We start from the raw sequence: 18,259 nt of genomic DNA, 5'->3' as shown, positions 1-18,259 counted from the left end.
TTGTCTTTATGCATATACTAACTCTTTTTTGTTTTCAGTCTGGCACTCCAAGAGCTTCTTCCTCGCAACAGCCGGACCCCAAGGCCCGGAGGACGACTGTTGCAAGCTCCTGGGTCTTCCAGGAAAAACAGTGGCGGCTGAGAAGCAGCCGGCCACTTCTTCTAAAGCCACGGCGGGGCCGCCTAGAAGTATGGACAATCACTTGTAAAAAATTTCACACTTGCTTCCTTCTTGACTATGTCTAACTTGCTTTTTTCTTACGCTTGATGCAGCCGGCCCTCAGGGGCTTGACTTGGTTGAGGTAGCCAAGTCCATGGTCAAAGTAGTTCCTCCATCTGAAAGGGAGGCGGTCAGGGGTGCCGGCACCCCTTGACCTTGATGGGATTTCAGGGGTCCTTGCTGAGGTATACTTAGCATATTTTTTGAGTATTTGAGTTCCAGGACGCCTGTTATCTTTTTTGTTTGGAAACTGACGCCTGTTTTTTTTTTTTTTTTTTTTTTTTTTTTACTTAGGCCCCTGCTCCGAGTCAACAGCCTTTCGCAAGCCGATTGATCGGAAAAACAAAGAGGTAAAGGCCGCAAAAGTTATGGCCGCCTCCAGCTGTGATAAGGCCAATGTTTCAAATTGCCCAAAATGAAGTACTGACCATTGATCTTCTTTATTATCAGGCGCAGGCTACCGCCGCTGTTCGGGCTCAGTTAGAGGCGGCCTAGAAGAAGATTGACGAGCTGGAGGCGACCGTCACAAATCTTAAGGCCGAGCTGAAACCTCTTCGCCAAAAAATGCACTCTTACGAAGCCATGGAGAAATCTTTGGCCAACGTAAAAGAACGCCTGGTGAGCCAAGAGAAGAGTCTTACCCAAGAGCTCTCGGAAAAGGCCGAGCAAGAGAAGAAAGAGCTCGTCCGGGAGATGGTGGAAGACTCCGCTCAAATCCAGCGCATGACCTGGGGCCGCCTGTTCCCCAGTGCCGACTTTGCCTCATGGGAAAGAACGTACCGCCAGTGTTCGGAAACATATAATCAAGAGATCTTGGCGGCTGCCGAAGAAGAGGCATTGGAAGATGCGTTGGAGAGGAAGAGCCGGTTGTGGCGCTTGTGCCACTTGGGGGTAAGGCATCAAAAGAGGGTGCAGCTGAAGCCGAGTCCAGCAAGAAGAATGCTGACCAGGCGGCAGCTGCTAATTACTGAACTGCCCCCTTCTTAAGCTTACTGTATTTTTTCCACGGCCTGCGTGCCGTTTGCTTTGTAATTACCCGGCCAGGGGGCCGGGGTTTTGAATATTCTGCTGGTCTTTAATGACCGGCTTATTTTTTAATCAAATTTTTTGTTTTGATTCAAATTTGTCTAAGTATTCCATATCTAATATCCCTTTGTTCACTAGACCGACTGTTGTGTATGGCCGAACGTTAAGACAGGTACAAATAGTAAGTACGCCGCCTATGCCCCTGGACGACTGGTTGTCTGTTTCCAGGATAGACGATCAGTCGGCCATTTATTCAATCGGTATTCGAACTATTTATTCAATCGGTCCGACCAAGTGAATAGTATTACCTAGTCGCCAAGGAATTAAGTAGGATAACAAGCGGCGGGTGCCGGTTGTTTCCCTTTATTGCCAATGTTGGCTTTTAACTCGTAATTTGTTAACTTAGCAAGAGTAGTGGTTGAGAGCCCTTGTTTATTAAAAACAGATGGACGACTCATACCTTTTAAGCTCCATACTAAGTTTGAGTGACTATTAAGTTAACATAGGAGTTACTTAGTCTTCGTCACAATCTAGATTGAGTAGTAAGAGGTACCAGGCGGCGTAGGCCGGCTAGACCCCTTGATTCGCTAATGTTTGTTGGCTATTAACTCAATAGGTTACCTAGTAGGAATAGGGGTTTGAGTGCCCTTGTTTGTTTAAAACAGGCGGACACTCAAACTTTTTAGGTTCCATACCAAATTTGAAGGAGTGACTATGAGTTAACGTTGGAGTTACTCAGTCGCCGTCACTTTTGTTTGAGAAGTAGAGGTACCAGGCGGCGTAGGCCGGCTAGACCCCTTGATTCGCCAATGTTTGTTGGCTATTAACTCAATAGGTACCCCCTGCATTTATCCCAAGTAATACAGGCGGTCATCTGACTCAGATGTCAACTGCTACCACTGGTTTGGTTAGTGATAGAGTTATCCTTGTCTCAAAAACGGCTACGTGGTTGCCCTTGGGGACAGTCGTATAGGTGCCGTGTAATTAGTTTATAGAACAATGTTCCACCCAAAAGGGAGCTGCTCTCTGCGACGAATTTCATCCGGATGGATGCCGTCGGACGCCTGCTATGATGTTGGGACAGGTCGTATTAGTTTTGTAGATTTGATCAGGTGGCTTGGCGCCTGGTCTGATCATTCGGCCGGTGGCCTTGGTAAGTTCTTGGTGAACGTAGGTGCTAAGTAAAAGAAGGGTAGCCGCCTGTTAGGCACAGGGTCGGCCAGGCCCTAATCTTTTTAGCTAAGTATTGTGAGTAAAATACTCAATGGAGAGTAGCCGACTGTAAAGGAACAGACGGCATGCCCCTCTGAAGATAGAGTGAAAAACTCAATGGAGAGTAGCCGACTGTAAAGGTACAGACGGCATGCCCCTCTGCAGATAGAGTGAAAAAACTCAATGGAGAGTAGCCGACTGTAAAGGTACAGACGGCATGCCCCTCGTAATACAAAATTGAATAGTAAGTGCAAACTTTATTAAGTAGCTCTTTACTTTACATCACTCAGAAGAAATATTTTTTAAGGTTATCTACATTCCAAGTTCGAGGCAACGGTTGTCCGTCTGGTGTTTCCAGACGGTAGGTACCGTCCTTGACTTCCTCATAGATTCGGTAGGGTCCTTCCCAGTTGGGAGTTAGTTTGCCAGATTCATTAGCCCTACCAACTGCTTCCATTTTTCTAAGTACAAAGTCCCCTACTTTGAGTGGACGCCTGTATACTTTTTTGTTGTATGATCTAGTCATTCTCAGACGATAGATCTCATGGCGCAAAACAACATTGCCCCTCTTTTCAGGAAGTGAGTCTAATGCCAGGCGCATGGCTTCCCAGTTTTCCTCTTCGTCATATAGCATTACTCGAAGAGTCGGCTCGTAGTGTTCTATTGGAAGAACAGCTTCCGCACCATAAGTTAGGAGGAATGGAGTTTCTCCAGTCGCCCCTTTTTCAGTCGTACTAATGGCCCAGAGAACATGTGGTAATTCATCCGCCCATAGGCCGCCTGCTCGTTCAATCTTTTTCTTGAGACCGTCTGAGATGATTTTATTAAAGGCTTCTACCTGGCCGTTTGCTTGTGGACGGCCGACAGATGCAAAGTAGTGTGCAATTCCTTGGTCTCCCAACCAGCTTTTGAGAACAGGCGTCTCAAATTGGGGACCATTATCAAAAACCATAGACATGGGAACCCCGAACCGAGTGATGACGTTTTTCCAAATGAATGAAATTACATCTTTCGTCTTGATTCCCTTTACAGCCTCCGCCTCTACCCATTTAGTGAAGTAGTCAACGGCAACAAGTATATACCTTCTGCCGCCTGTAGCAGGCGTATATGGACCCAGAATGTCCATGCCCCACTTAGCAAACGGTAGTGGGCTGTGAATGGTAGTGAGGTCAGTAGCCGGACGGTGAATTAATTTGCCAAACCTTTGGCACTTGTCACATTTTTTCACCATCTCCATTGCATCTGCTTCCAAAGTAGGCCAAAAGTAGCCCTGCCGCCTTGCCCTTTGAGCAAGCATCCTACCACCTACATGAGAAGCACAGAAACCAGAGTGAAGATCATCTAGTATCTCTCGTCCCTTTTCAGGAGTAACACACTTTAAGAAGGGTTGAAGGTACCCCCTCTTGTGAAGTTCTCCCTGTATCATTTCAAAATAGGAGGCTCGTTTTTTCAGTGCTGCCGCCTGTTGAGGATCATCCGGCACTGTACCGTTTGTCAGATATGCCCTGATTGAATCCATCCAGGTTGAGCTTCTGTCTAGGATTCCAATAGGGTTTTCCTCGATGCTTCTCTTCTCCATTACTTCCCAAAAAACAGTTCGAGGAGTATCAGAGGAGGCGGATGATGCTAATTTTGACAGTGCATCTTCCTGGTTGTTTTCTGATCTCGGCACTTGGATCAGATGGAAATCCTCAAGGGAGCCGACTGCTTGTCGGACCGCCTGTAAATACTTGATCATGGCCGGATGGGTTGCTTCGTATTCGCCATTGTACTGACTCACTATCAATTGTGAATCAGAACAGGCGTCTATTTTTCTTGCCCCTGCCGCCTTGCACATGCGGATCCCGGCTAGTAAAGCTTCATATTCTGCCTCATTGTTTGAAGCCTGAAAACTGAAGCGTAGAGCATACTCGAACCTGTCGCCCTCTGGAGATTGACATACGACGCCTGCTCCACAACCATTTGAAGTAGAGCTTCCGTCCACATATACCTTCCAGACTTGGTCTGGAACTTGAGAGTCAGGAGGACGAGTCATCTCTACAATAAAGTCAGCGAAGGCTTGCCCCTTCACTGCTTTTCTAGGCTCGAAAGTAACTTCGAGGCTCTGTATTTCTATGGCCCATTTGATCATTCGTCCTGACGACTCCATGATGGTAAGTGGCCGCTTGATTGGTTGGTCGGTATACACGACGACTGCATGTGCCAAAAAGTAGGGCTTCAATTTTTTAACAGCCATGAAGAGTGCAAGACCAAATTTCTCCACTAGGGGATACCTCAACTCGGCATTTTTCAGTACGTGACTGACAAAGTAGACCGGGAGCTGACAGCCATCCCTTTCAGCAAGGAGCACAGCGCTTAACGCATGATCAGAGACGGCCAGGTACATGTAGAGATCCTCTTTGGGCAAAGGGCTGACCAGCCTCGGCAAGGAATGCAAGTGAACTTTTAATTTCTGGAAGGCGGCCTCAGCATCTGGCCCCCATTCAAACCTTGCCTTTTTCTTAATTGCCTGGAAAAAGTATAGGCATTTGTCGCCTGATCGGCTTAGGAATCTCCCCAAGGCCGCCAGACAACCTGTTAACTTCTGAACCTCTCGGATGGTACGAGGCGACTGCATGTCAATGACCGCCTGTACCTTCTCAGGGTTCGCCTCTATTCCTCTCTGATTGATAAGGAATCCGAGAAATTTCCCAGACTCAACTCCAAATACACATTTCTTGGGATTGAGCATGACATGGTGCCGCCTGAGTGTGGCGAAAGTTTCTCGGAGGTCCGTCAGATGATCTTTCTGAAGTTTAGTCTTGACAATCATATCATCAATATATGCCTCGACGTTTCTCCCAATCTGATCAAAGAACACTGTGTTTATCATTCGTTGGAAGGTAGCCGGGGCATTCTTAAGACCAAACGGCATGACCGTGTAACAGTATAACCCCTGATCAGTGACGAAGGCCGTCTTCTCCTGATCTTTCTTCCATAAAGGAATTTGATGGAAACCAGAATAGGCGTCCATAAAACTCATCAAGGCATGGCCGGCTGTTGAGTCGACCAGGTTATCAATTTTAGGCAGAGGGTAACTGTCTTTGGGGCACGCCTTGTTTAAGTCTGTGTAGTCTACACACATTCGCCAGGTGCCATTCGGTTTTTTAACAAGCACCACATTTGCAACCCAGTCTGGGAAGTAACATTGCCGAATGAACCCTGCATCAAGTAATTTTTTGACTTCGGCGGCTGCCGCCTGACTTCTTTCTTCGCCATGGTTCCGCTTCTTTTGCCGTACCGGCTTCTTTTTCGGATCCACAGCGAGTTTATGTACTGCCAAATCAGGACTAATGCCTGGCATTTCATGGACTTCAAATGCAAAGATGTCCTTGTATTCTCTCAATAGGTTGTGAAAGTCGTCACCAAGGTTTCTCAGAGCAGTCGTCCCAACTTTGACTGTTCGGTCAGGACGTGAATCGTCTAAGATCAGGTCCGCATGCTCACCAGCCGGCTGAGGGCGGAACTCATCCGGCCGCTCCTCTGCCAATGATTGCTATTTTCTTGCTTTTCTTGCGGACTCTGTCTGGGACGCCTTTCTCTTTTTGTCGCCTGTTTCTTGAACAGGCGCACTCTCCTTGACATTGTCAAGGTCTGTTTTTTCTCCACTTGACCCAGTAGCCATAACAGTGGGCTTGACATCCGAGAGATAGCACTCTCGGGCCATCCTCTGATCTCCCCTTAGGGAGCCGACTGTTCCATTATCCCTCTCAAACTTAAGCAGCATAAGAGACGGGATTATAACAGCCTTGGAATTATTCAGGGTTGGTCGACCCAGAATCATGTTGTAGGCCGAGAGTTCCTCTACTACTAGGAACCGGACTACCATGTGTCGTCCTTCCCCTTTTTCGCCCAGGCGAATGGGTAAATCTACTCGTCCCAGTGGGTGGACGACTCCTCCTCCAAACCCTATTAAAGGGTGGGAGGCCGGATGTATGCAGTCCGTCTGATATTTCAGTTTTGACAGACATTTGCTGCTGATGAGATCTGAGGAGCTCCCGGTATCTATGAGGATTCGGCCAACTCTCTGGTTGGCCACTTTACATTCAATAACGAGAGGGTCGTCATGCGGCCCCCTTACCCCTCCTAGATCCTCTTCAGTGATGACAATCTCAGGAAATGTATATTTGGACGGCCGTTCTTGGTGAACGGAATTTACATCTAACCGCCTTATATTATCTTTGTTGCCCCTAATAGTGGGGCCGCCTCCTGAGAAGCCGCCTGCAATGGTGTAGACGACTGCATCATCTGTATCGGAACTGTCGGCCTGTTGATTCTTTTTGGCCGACTGCTTTTTTGAGGAAGTGTTCCCCGTAGATTTCTTGACATAAGTGTCAAGATCACCTTGCTCAGCCAAGCGGTCTAGGTACCGCATGAGACTGATGCAATCATTGGTGTGATGACCAACGTCATCATGATAAGCACAGATTTTGTCTTGGTTCCGGTTGTTTGCAGAACCCTTCATGGGGAGCGGCTTCTCAATTGAGAACCGTCCTTTTATTTCTTTCAGGATAAACTGGTTATCCTTGTTAAACACATACTTTGGGGAGTATGGTTTGAATTCTTTTTTCTTTTTCTGGGCCGGCTGTTTAGAGGAATCAGCCGCCCAGACCTCTTTTCTTTTCTCATCTTTATTAGACGACTGTTTCTGTCGTCCCTCTCTTTTGTCGAACCTTTTCCCGTCCGACTGTTTTATCGCACACAGATCAGTCGCCTGTATATAGGTTTCTGCTTCAATCAAGGCCTCTTGAAGAGTCGCCACCCTTTTTCGAACTAAATCAAATTTGAAGGTAGACCCGTCTTTGAGACCTCTAAAAAAGTCAGTATAAGCTACCTCATCCGGTAACCCTTGAATCTGTATTCCCATCAGGTTGAACCGCCTGATGTAAGAACGAAGCCCCTCCTTCTCGCCCTGCTGAATTGTTCCCAAATCAAGGGTCGTTTTCTTCGCAGGGATGTTCATGGCGAAGTTGGAGGCAAATAAGTAAGCAAGCGTCCTGAAGCTGTTTACACAACCAGCCGGCAGGTTGCCGAACCATTGCTGTGCGATTCCCTTGAGAGTCGCTGGGAAACACTTGCACCAAGTGGGATCATCCAACCCTTGAAGGTACATCAGGTTGGTGAATGCCATCAGATGGTCTTCTGGATTAGTAGTGCCGTCATAGGCGCCTACTAGTACATTTTTTACTTTGGCCGGCTGAGCGGCTTCAGTAATTTCCTTGGAGAAGGCCGACGGCTGTTCACCAAGTCTAAGCAGCCGTAGCTGCCAGTCCATAGGTTGGACGTTTTTTGCTGCAGGTCCACCAAATGGAGGTGGCTGCATAAAATACTGTTGTTGCGGCACAAATGGTAAGTTTGGTACCGCCTGGGCACTATGAAAGCCGGACTGACGGGAGGTGCCGCCTGACTGACTCTCATGGTACGACTGAGTATGCCTCATCGAGGCATTTCGCAAACTGTCTTGAAAATTTGAAGTAGAAGCCGACTCTGAAAATCGGTCACTCTTCTTCTGCTCTAGCAGTAGCCGAGCATCTGTGAACGTTTGCTTTGACCCGTCCGCCTGAATATGACGAACCGGTTTCCTATTTCCCGTAGGATAACGGAATTTTGTGAAATCAAGAGCAAGTGGCTCCCGCTTCTTGGATTTAGGATGAGGAGTCGCCTCTCGCCCTTGAACTGGCTTCCTCTTCAGTGAAGTGGAAGGTTTTTTGGCCGACTGCTCTTTGACTGAAGCAGGCGGCTTTTTGTTGATCAACTCTTGAATCTCTCCCTTGAAGTCCCTCATGAAGGTCATGAGTTCGTTCCTTGTGATGGGAGCAGACCCATCAGTCGGCTGTTGCCGAGCAGGCGGTGCGCCTGCTGGCTTGCTTCCTGTTTGAAGATGCTCCCGTTCCCTCCTTTCGGTATGACGGGTACGTCGGGCCCTTAGGGTCCCGTCTGGAGCTGTATGAGTTTCAACTTCAAATTCACTTTCGGTATCATGGTCCGACTGAACTTGAGGGTCGTCTAGGGGACGCCTCTCTTCTGGAGTCGGTACAGACTTGGATGCCATCTCTGAAGTACTCTCCCCACAGACGGCGCCTGATGTTTCGGGGTTTTCTGATGTCCTGCGGGAGAGTTACAATTCCGAGACTGGAACCGGACGCCTGTACCTGCAAAATAACGGAGACTCCTGAGAGCTCCGCCTCCAACGGTCAGTTAGTACCTGATTAAGGAGTAATTAATACGGAAATTAAAGTAATAAGATCTCTCTAGGTGAGAGTGTTTAATGTTGGTAATCTGCGTCGTTAGCGAGATTAGCCGGTTATTAGAGTTCCGTAATGTTTCTGTTCTTCTCTTGATTTCTTGATGTTTTTTTTTTCTGCTTAATTAATGAGGATTAATTAAGTATTTATAGCCTTGAGAAGCGTGCCACTCTCTAGGTTTAGGGTAAACCTAGGGCTGACCGGGCCTCTAGACAGGATTGGGCCTTGTTGGCCGGTTTTCCCATTTGGCATGGGTGGACACGTGGCGTGTCTCAATTGGTCCGTAGAGGACGTATCTGTGATTGACACGTGGCAGGCTCCTATTGGCCTTCGTGACGGACACGTGGCGGAACCTGGTTGGTCCACTTGTCAGACGGTGATTGGTGGATAAAAATCCCCTAATCACTTCTCTAATCACGAGCTAAGGTCCATACTCTATAATCCTCCTCATTAGTTCCCGAACTCACTCACTAACACCTATAAATCCCGGCTTTTGCACACAAGTGAGATCACCGCCCGAAACTCACAAAAGCTATTAAAAACTCATGCACAACATCAAAACACACCCTAAAACTCTTCTCTCAACCCTTGATAAGACGGCTTATCATAGGTGCACCATGGTGTGCTAGGCACCATCGCAGCCTAGGCGCGTCCTAGCAGCCCATCGCAAGCTAGCAACATGCTAGCATGGGTGCCTGGGTGCGCATGGCAGCCATCGCAAGCCACACAAGCACCAGGCAGCCCATCGCAGCTAGCAGCGTGCTAGCGTGGGTGCCTGGGTGCATATGGCACCTATCGCCAGCAATGGGCGCACCAGGCGCACCATCGCAGGCCCTGATGCTGCGTGCGTGCGTGCCTGGCATGGTAGCACCATCGCAGGCACCAGGCGCACCATGGCAAGCACTGGGTGCTGCGTGCGTGCGTGCCTAGCATGGCAGCACCATCGCAAGCACCAAGTGCTAGCATGGTTGGCTGCCTGGCAATGGCGCACCATGTGCGTGGATGCTTGTGTGTTAGCCTTCGCGTGGCAGCACCAAGCATCGCACCACATGCGAGAGCCTGGGCGCCAGCATGATGCTAGGCCTCGCACAAGCAGCCTCGCACTACAGGCGCATTGATGCGTGTGGGCTGGGAGGCGTGTGTGTGTGCATGGTGCGAGGGACAGTGCGGCCAGCATGCGTGGCTCGCTAGCAGCACGCATGCTGGGTGTGCTAGCAATGAGGCGCGAAGAGTGTGCGTGTGTGCGTGGGGCTGTTGGGGCCAGTGTCAGCACTAGGTGCTAGCAGCGCCCAGCGCCAGCACGTAGCACCAGCACAGCCCAGTAGCAGCGTGCACTGGCTGGCTGGCTGGGTGCTGGGCAGCAAGGCACGCTAGCTGGCAGCCCCAGCTGGCACTCTAGCTGGCAGCCAGCTAGCACACCTTGACCCGGTTTTGGGCATGGTGTGTGGGGACCAATGTATGGCCTTGGGGATCAAGGCAATGGTCCCCCCAAGCCTTGGTCCTCACTTGGCTTTCTCTATAATTGAGCCAAGTGTCGATTTGTGATTGAGTTGATTAATTATTTAATTTTGGAAATTAAATAATTGTCATTTTACCAACTCTCCCACATTGATGGGAGATTGGAAATCAAGGGATCATTTCCCTATAAATACCAAACTTGGTATTGGGATTTGAGACAACCTTGAGTGGAATTAAAAAGGCAACTCTAAGAAAAGAGTAAACCTTTGATTCGTAAAACTCATAGTTATTTTTGGCTGGCTCTTGACTAACCTTCAAGACTTAGGACGCTCGTGTCGGGTCGAGGGTACGATCCGTCGGAGATCTCGTCTTTTCGGGATTTTGAAGTAAGAGCTCTTTGGGAGTGAAGCACGCGTCAAAGGTATAATTCTTGTCTTTAATCTTGTTTGATTAAGTTTATTATGCTTGTTTAATTGCTTTAATTAAGGGGCGGGTCTTGGTGGGTTTCCTTCCGCGTAGTGTCGGGTCACTACGAAACCCTACAGCGGTATCGGAGCCACGCTCCTTTTAATTTTTGCAATTATTGTTTAATTAAGGTGTTTTAAAGAATTTAATTTTTCTGGTTCATGTTCATCTAATTATATTAGATGCTCGTTTTAATTAATTTTTAAAACTCGATTTTATTTTCGATTTGGCTGTCGAACCCAGATTTTGGTTCAAAATAGTGATTTTTGGATGTCCAGAAGCCAAATTCGAATCAGAAACCCATTTTTTCTTGGGTTTTTCGTTTTTCAACGAAAATTTTAATTCTTTTTAAGCCTTGATTAATGCAAGCATTACAAGGTTAGATTAAATGCACATTTGCATCACTAATCTACTGGTTTTAAAATATCCTTGAGCATAATAATGGAGTGTTTATTAGTGCTTAAGTTGATATACTAATTTATCACATAAACTTGTTTTTCACAAATTTTGCAAATAAATTGCAATAAGGTGTGAAAACTTGTTGTGATTTTGTATTTTAAGTTCCCAAGTAATGTTAAAGTTCTAATCTTTAAAGGTTTAAATGATTGGAACCCTAACCCTAAATTCCATGTTGAACAAAGTTTGGATTTTTTCATGTTTTGGTTGATTAAAATCCATTAAGTTCAATTACTTGTGAGTAAAATTCTATTAATCTTCATATTGGAAGATGTAATCTTGGTATTTTACACAAGTATGCAAGTTGGAAAATTTTTATCATTGGATGGTTAATTTATTTTTCCAACTCCCTTTTGTCAAATCCATGATTAATTTGCATATTGGCAAGATTAATTTTGGACATAGCTCATTTTATTTTAAGCATAAGGTTTGACCTAATTTTGTTCAAAAATTGAAATTTTGGATAAATTTAGGCTTGTGCACCAATTAAATAAATTTATTTTAAGTTAGACTTAATTTTATTTTATTTTCCCTCAAATTAATTCTAAAATATAATTTGGAATTGATTCATGTCACACGTAAATCAGGATTAAAATCCCGAGTTATAGCACGCAAATCAAGGCAACACACCCAAGTGCCACCAAGGCTAGCCGGGCTGCCTAGCAGGCCACATGTGGCTGTCTGTGGTGCGCACAAGGGTGAGCCTTGATGCTGCTATGCGCTATTGTGTGGCTGGGATGCATGGCTGGGGTGCGTGGGGTGGCTGGGGTTGGCTTGCGAAGCATACTGCTGGGCAGCAGGGCATCAAGCATCAGCCCAGCGCACCACAAGCATCATGATGCGCCTGCCCAGCAGGCCAGATGCTTGCAGGCACCAGCGTGCTAGCAAGCATGCGAAGCATGCTAGCAAGCAGCTGGGCTTGAGGCACTACTTGCTAGGCACAGCAGGCCTCACCCATTCACCATGGCGCCATGCCATGGGCTGCCTAGCAGCCATGGTGCGCACCCACCATGGGATTTGTTGGGTGGTTTTGCTTAAGGTTGAGCTATGATTTTGCGGTTTTTCCCGTGTTAATAATTTATAATTATTTTTAACGAGGCTAAAAACCTCGATTTTCATTTTTTGCAAAATTTTGACAAATTACGGGTTATGCCGTCTTAATTAATCGAATTAATTAAGTACGGATGTGGAATTTAGTGGGAGCTTAATTAAATGCGTTAGCATTTTGCGTTTAGAAATAATGGATTAAACCACTTTGACTAGTTTTAATTAGGCGCGTTAATTGGATTAACGACCTAAGTTAGTTACTAGTTTTGCGTGTTTAATTATGTATTTCGTAAAATTGCATGGGCCGTTCACAAATGGTGAACGGGTGAATGAAAATTGCTTTCAAAACAGGTTCTTTGAAAATGGCAACTAGTGGGGCCCGACTAGGATAGAAAATACGGACTGCGTTCCGTTATGTATTTTTGTAAATCTAAATACGGTCTGCGAACCGTGAAGTATTTTTGTACTAATTAGATTAATCTTAGTCGTTCTAGCTAGCTTCTTTTATTTCATTTTTGGCCAAGATGTCTCAAGACGACGTTTCGACGAAGACGAGCCAAGATGAAGACCCATGGAAATTGAAGATTTCAAGGGGTCATGCTAGTTGCCAAATGCATCTTTTTTATGCCTTATATATTGTTATTATATATATGTTTTCTAGATGCATGTCTAGGATTTCTATTACGTTGCGATGATTAGTTAAGTTCACTTAAATCAACCAACATAGAAACCCTAGGTCCCTTAATAATATTGAGCTAAAATTTTCCGTTCCAAGAACAACACTTACCGAACTAATGCACGTACGTGATGGATTACGCCAAAGCGAGGCATCACTACTTCCCTAGGAACGTAAGGTATACTAGGTATACAAGTTGTCTTGGTTAAGCTCAACGATATCAGTAAGGAGTCCTTAGATGTCGTGGCAGAAGAGATAAAATGTCAAGTATGCATTATATGCGACATTTTATCAAACCAAGAGTAGCTTGGAGCTATTAGCAATTGGATTGCTTACCTTAAGATATTTAATGGTTAAGACAAGCCAAAGCATGCTTAATCATTTCTTGATCTTTGGGATCTCGGAATCATTTTATTCTCGCCCATAAGGGACATTCTTAAATTGCGTGGATAAAATGTTCAATAAGTGTGAATAAGTATGAACGCTTTAAATTTCAACTTATTGATGTATGAATGGTTTTTCACTTCAAATTCTTTCAATTGTAGAAATCATGTCTGCAAGTAACTTAAACAACAACCAATTCTCTTTGCGCTCAATTCTCAACAAGGAGAAGTTGAGCGGGCCAAACTTTCTTGATTGGCAAAGAAATCTCCGCATTGTACTAATGCAGGAGAAAAAGGAATACGTCCTTGATGAGGAAATGCCCGACGCTCCCAATGAGGAGGTCACTCAGGCAACCCTTAACCGATGGCATAGTGCCAATCGGGATGTCAAATGCATCATGTTGGCCACAATGTCTCTGGACCTTCAAAAGACTTTCTTTGAAAAGGAGACAGCTTTTGAGATCATTTTTGAGCTTCAGAATATGTTCCAAGAGCAGGCCCGAACTGAAAGGTTCGAAAACCACAGGCAGATCCTTGAGAGCAAGCTCAAGAAAGGGGAGCCAGTCAGCCCGCATGTTCTCAAAATGATTGAATTATTTGAAAACATGGAAAGGCTCGATGCTGGGTATTCAACTGAAATGGCAATTGACATCATTCTCCACTCCCATCACAAAGGCTATGATCAGTTCAAGATGAACTATAACATGCATAGTATGGAGAAAACCCTCACCGAGCTTCATGGTATGTTGAAGCAAGCCGAGCAAACCCTCAAGGATGAGGGCAAGCATGACATGCTCATGGTTAGGAAGGGCAAGCCGTTCAAACGTGCGGGCAAAAAGAAGAGCTTTAAAGGGAAAAAGAAGAAATTCTCGCCTACGTCAAAGTTTGCCAAGGGCAACAAGGACAAGAAGGCAGCTTCTTCTAAGTCTGATTCCGAATGTTTCTACTGCAAGAAGAAGGGACATTGGAAAAAGGACTGCCTCAAATTCAAGGAAGATAAGAAGAACGGCAACGTTGCTTCTTCATCAGGTATTTTCGTTATAGACTTAAACTTCCCTAGAAAAACATCATGGGTATTAGATACCGGATGTGGCTCACACCTTTGTTCCAAATCTCAGGGACTAAGGATAAGTAGGAGGCTAGAGAAGGGAAAGGTCGAGCTTCGAGTCGGCAACGGAGCAAGGATGTCTGCCGTCTCCGTTGGAACTCTCAGTTTGTCTTTGCCCACTGGGCTTGTTCTAGAACTTGAAAATTGTTATCATGTTCCTAGAGTGACCAAAAACATTATTTCAATATCGGCGTTGGACGCCAAAGATTCGAATTTCGAATCAAAAACAATAGTTGTTTTATATATTTTGATAATGTTTTATATGGAAAGGCACATTCAGAAAATGGTCTTTATGTGCTGTCACTAGACAAACAGGTCTATAACATCGAGAATACTGCTAAAAGGGCTAAGACCATCGAGTCGAATCAAACCTACTTGTGGCATTGTCGTCTTGGCCATATTAACATCAAACGCATCAAGAAACTTCTTTAAGAAGGTGTTCTTGACTCATTCGACTTAGAGTTGTTTGAAAATTGCGAAGGATGCTTATTAGGCAAGATGATAAAACAGCCATTCTCCAAGTTGGGAGAAATGGCAAGTGACTTATTAGGTCTAATACACACGGATGTATGTGGACCTATGAGCACACCCGCAAGGCAAGGTTACCGATATTTCATCACTTTCACCGACGATTATAGTAGATATGGCTATATCTACTTAATGTCGAATAAATCTGAATCCTTTGAAAAGTTCAAAGAATTTCAGAAAGAAGTTGAAAATCAACTTGGCAAGAAAATTAAAGCACTTCGATCGGATCGAGGTGGCGAATATTTGAGCCATGAATTCGACGATCACTTGAAAGAATGTGGCATTCTTTCAGAGTTGACACCTCCTGGAACTCCTCAATGGAACGGAGTGTCCGAACGGAGGAATCGGACTTTGTTAGACATGGTTCGGTCAATGATGGGTCTTAGTGAACTCCCTATCTCATTCTGGGGACATGCGCTACAAACAGCAGCACTAACACTGAATAGAGCTCCGTCAAAAGATGTTGAAAAGACTCCATATGAATTATGGACTAAGAAACCTCCTAGGTTGTCTTTTCTCAAGATTTGGGGATGCGAAGCATATGTCAAGCGAATAATTTCGGACAAACTTCACCCCAAATTAGATAAGTGTTTCTTTGTGGGATATCCAAAAGAAACCAAAGGGTATTACTTCTACAATAAATCCGAGAACAAAGTGTTTGTTGCTCGTGATGGTGTCTTTTTGGAGAAGGATCACCTTTCCAAAATGAAAAGTGGGAGGAAAATCGAACTCGACAAAGTTCGAGAGGACGAGCAACAATGTCAACCTGACAAAACTGACAATCTAGATACTTTGGAAGCATCTGAGAAGATTGGTCAGAGTCAAACAGACAATGTAAATGCTCAACCGATTACCCTACGTAGGTTGCAACGGCAAAGATCTCAACCAGACAGATACCTCGGTATCGTCTTAACTGATGATCAGGACATCCTAGTTATGGATGGTGATGAGCCGGCGACATACAAGCAAGCTATGACGAGCCGCGACTCTACAAAATGGCAAGAGGCCATGAAATCCGAGATGGACTCCATGTCTGAAAATCAAGTCTGGGACTTGGTGAATTTGCCCGAGGGTTATACACCCATTGGTTGCAAATGGATCTTCAAAGTGAAGACAGACAAGGATGGAAATGTATCGATATACAAAGCTAGACTGGTGGCAAAAGGTTATAGACAAGTCCACGGGATTGACTATGATGAAACTTTTTAACGAGTTGCAATGCTAAAGTCCGTCCGGATCATCCTAGCGATTGCTGCATATTACGATTACGAAATATGGCAAATGGATGTCAAAACCGCCTTCCTTAATGGGATTTTGGAAGAAACTGTGTATATGACACAACCAGAAGGTTTTGTCGATCCAGGCAACGCTGGAAAGGTTTGCAAGCTGAAGAAGTCCATTTATGGACTAAAGCAAGCCAGCAGGAATTGGAATCTGTGATTTGATGAAGCCATCAACAAGTTTGGTTTTATCAAGAATCCAGATGAGTCTTGTGTATACAAGAAGGTCAGTGGGAGTGATATTGCATTCCTAGTCCTGTATGTCGATGACATACTGCTCATTGGAAACAACACAAAATTGTTAGAGTCTGTAAAGAGCTGGTTGGGAAAGTGCTTTTCAATGAAGGACTTAGGAGAGGCACAATACATATTGGGCATCAAGATCTACAGGGATAGATCTAAGAGGATGATTGGATTAAGCCAGAGTACTTACATTGATAAGGTACTGGCTCGATTCAACATGGAAAATGCCAAAATAGGGCATTTACCCATGTCCCATGGCATAACTCTCAGCAAGAAACAGTGTCCGCAGACACCTGTTGAGCGAGAAAGAATGAATCAGATCCCATATGCTTCGCTAATCGGATCGATCATGTATGCCATGATATGTACAAGGCCAGATGTATCGTATGCCCTGAGTGCAACGAGTCGATACCAATCGAACCCAGGAGAGGCGCATTGGACTGCGGCCAAGAACATCCTTAAGTACCTGAAAAGGAACAAGGATAAATTCCTGGTGTATGGAGGCCACAAAGAACTGGTTGTTGAAGGTTACACCGACGCTAGCTTCCAGACTGTTAGAGACGACTTCAAGTCACAATCGGGGTATATATTCTGTCTGAATGGAGGAGCGTTCAGCTGGAAGAGTGCCAAGCAGAGCACCACTGCAGACTCTACAACTGAAGCCAAGTATTTGGCCGCTTCGGAAGCTGCCAAGGAAGCTGTTTAGATTCCCAAGTTCATCAGTGAACTTGGTGTTGTACCCTCAATCAAGGGGCCGATAGATCTCTATTGTGATAATAATGGAGCTATCGCTCAGGCCAGGGAGCCAAGAGAACACCAAAAGGTCAAACACGTGCAAAGGCGATTTCACATGATAAGGGAATGGAAATATGAAGGTGAAATCAGAATTTGTAAGATCGGTACGGATGATAATGTAGCCGATCCTTTGACTAAACCTTTGCCTCAAGTGAAACACAACAAGCACATTAAGGCAATGGGAATCAAGCATGTTGGAGACTGGCTTTGAAGTTCCCTATACATGTGTTTTAATTAAATAGGATATTTAATGTAAGACACTGTACTAAAAACATTCATTAATGGAGTAATTAATTTTGTGCAAAATTATCATTCACTCCATTACTATTTAATTGTGGTTTAGAATTAAATAATGAGTCCATTCGATTTACGGAAATATTCAAAACAGGGTATCAAGACCATGTCTTGGATAAAGAAACACCTGTTAAGTGAACATTGAATATTAAATCGAAAAGTATCCCTAATCGAGGTCATCTAACAGATGGACGATTGATGACCGCCATAGATTAGTGTGTAGTATGAATTACAGCACCGTTTCTTGTGCTGCGAGGACGTGACAGTCATAAATCATTTGCACAGGTACAGTTTAGAACTTTACTGGATAAGACCTATGAGAGTACTTTAAGAAAATTTAAAATTTTGTCATAAGTACATTTCTCATTATGACTATCGGAACTTATTTCCTCCGACCATGAGTACTGTGAAGTTTTCTTGTTTGAGTACTAGACTCTTTGATGTTTCCAAACGTCTGCCGTAACTGGGGATCATAACGGGAACACTCGGGAGTCTATGTCCTCTTAGTAAGAAGAACTTACAATACAAGACTGGGATTGTCCCCATACTAACAATAGGGAAAATGTTTTGTTGTTTAAAAGGCCGCTCGAAGAGTGAGACTGTGAAAATGTTGGTCGTGCTCAGATGGATTTTAGAAATCATCTGCTTATTGACAGTCAAACTTGGAGATCGAGAAACACTTCTGAACGTAATAAGGATGACAAAGAATCTTACCTTATAGTTCACGAAGAAACATTAAGTGACAAAGGAAATGAGCTATACACAATATGCACACTTGTCCGGAA

This window comes from Chenopodium quinoa, unplaced genomic scaffold, assembly GCF_001683475.1.
Source record: "Chenopodium quinoa cultivar QQ74 unplaced genomic scaffold, ASM168347v1, whole genome shotgun sequence".
NCBI lineage: Eukaryota > Viridiplantae > Streptophyta > Magnoliopsida > Caryophyllales > Amaranthaceae > Chenopodium > Chenopodium quinoa.
This window is presented reverse-complemented; position numbering follows the sequence as displayed.